Source organism: Dipteris shenzhenensis, unplaced genomic scaffold, assembly GCF_047967505.1.
Source record: "Dipteris shenzhenensis isolate YYH24624 ecotype China unplaced genomic scaffold, Dip_SZ_1.0 scaf0188, whole genome shotgun sequence".
Classification (NCBI taxonomy): domain Eukaryota; kingdom Viridiplantae; phylum Streptophyta; class Polypodiopsida; order Gleicheniales; family Dipteridaceae; genus Dipteris; species Dipteris shenzhenensis.
Window position 1 is genome coordinate 31503 of NW_028239494.1, and position 2023 is coordinate 33525.

The 2023-nt window shown below is 42.5% G+C and overlaps 2 non-coding genes across 2 annotated transcripts; both read left to right on the forward strand.

Annotated features, from left to right (window-relative positions):
- Positions 1-906: 906 nt before the first annotated feature.
- TRNAP-UGG (transfer RNA proline (anticodon UGG)) lies at positions 907-980 on the forward strand. Its single transcript has one exon. It is a non-coding gene; the product is annotated as a tRNA-Pro (tRNA).
- A 231-nt stretch (positions 981-1211) lies between these two features.
- TRNAW-CCA (transfer RNA tryptophan (anticodon CCA)) lies at positions 1212-1285 on the forward strand. Its single transcript has one exon. It is a non-coding gene; the product is annotated as a tRNA-Trp (tRNA).
- Positions 1286-2023: the final 738 nt, after the last annotated feature.

The window sequence follows — 2023 nt, forward strand, 5'->3', positions numbered from 1 at the left end:
TATATTTCTGTAGTCAATAATCTCGTCGGATCGGATGGATGGAGAACGTCTACGCGAAGACTGCTTAGATTTATTCGTGATACCTTTCATGACATTTCCGAAAACTATTGATTATTTTCCAGTTGATTAGAAACAGATCACTTATTTCTTCGACTCTTTGTGAATGGTATGTTTGTAGCAGCAGGGACAGTATCTCCTCGATTCCAATCAAGTAGGTGTATTGCGACGATTCTTACGCGTAGTATATCGAAAAATACCTAGAGATTTGTCGTCAGTCCCTTTTCGGGTGCAACTTGTGCATTCCAAAGCAATAGTTACTCTCGCATCTCTACTTTTAGCCATAGGATTCATTGAAAATAAGTGAAGGAAATGGGGGAGGAGTGGATGGGAAGATACCGTCTCAGTAATAAATCATTAATAGAATTCCCAGATTTATCGATTTCCAGTAATGAATGGATCGCTCACTGCTCCCCTCACGGAAATCGATCTATTTCTCCCACCTTACTTTTGTTTTGCTCAACCCCCGCCTCCCCCCGACTAGAGAAATGGAAATATCAAGGCATCTGGAAAGAATCGATTTATTTCTATTAGTAAACCGGCTAGCAGCCCAAACCATATCGTAGCCAACACGGGGGCCGTGGAAAGATAAATTTTTACATCTTGCATTGTGAATTCTCCTTCGTTTTTCAATCGACTAGGAAGATGATGTGTCTCTTCCAGTATTTTTACCACGACCAACCCCAGTAAGGGAATCGGATTCTTCCGGTCTGGGAATGATTCGGAGGCGACATCCTCTCGGGACATGGTTACTTCTTAAGTGGGTAGTCAAGTTCTGTGGCTATCAGTTATAATTACTTGGATCACGCGTCTCAATACCGAGAATGCCAGTCGGAGATCGAGACCAATAGGGATGTAGCGCAGTTTGGTAGCGCATTTGTTTTGGGTACAAAATGTCGCAGGTTCAAATCCTGTCATCCCTATTGTTCCCCGTACATCCCAAAATGATATTGGTGAGAAATTGGTGACAAGAGAAATCCATCTGGGTAGATTGTTTGTGTTATTCAACTGATTCCCCCCAAGAGACATTCCATTTATCTTCCTCTCTCCTGGTCGGTGAAAGAACCACTCCGATTAAGAGTCTGATTCTATTCCCGTGTCCGGATGTCCGCAGATTCTGATTAGAATGGAAACTGGCTTACGTGGGGAATGGAGCGCCCTTAGTTCAGTTCGGTAGAACGCAGGTCTCCAAAACCTGATGTCGTAGGTTCAAATCCTACAGGGCGTGTTTCTCCGACTCAAGTCGGTATCAGCTGGTTCGACCAATACCCACACATACTAAGAATTTGCATTTCCCGATCCCTCTGGATTACCAGAGAGATCTTAGGAATGGGAGAAGGATATGGCAAATGAGTCTCCGTCTTCTACCGAATATCTAGTTGGTCGCCACGTCGATATTGCAAATATGCAGTTACAAATAATCCAGCTAGAGTTATTGGGATCAAACCCAACACAATTCCGGATAGCAGTGCTTCAACCATTTGGGTTCACATACATTTAGTACAAATACTTACCGAAAAAGATTCAGGTATTAATTGGTAATAGATGATTGGTAAGTGCGGCGGATCAGTAAGTGCTAATGGGCACTCCTCGTTCCTTCTAAGCTGATACTCTTGTATCATATAAGCCGGATCTTATTCAATCCAACAAATAATACTGAAGTTGAGATTGGTGCGGACGATAGAAAAGCGAAGTGACTCGGTGGAGTAAGCATAGATTTAAGTACCAAATTGATTTAGCAGATAGGTTAGTAGAAAAATAATTGGTTACTCGGAACTATCGAAAGGGGATTCGAAGCTTGGTAGACATATGAGAGCAGTTTATCCGACGAGAAGATCGCGTTTCAGAAGCTGGGAATGGGATCGACAGTTCATCGAAATATCTCCAACCTCTGAATGAGTGGGAGGAATCGAATCTTCCCAGAAAGAGGAACAAGACAAGATTGGATATTAATATCTCAATTATA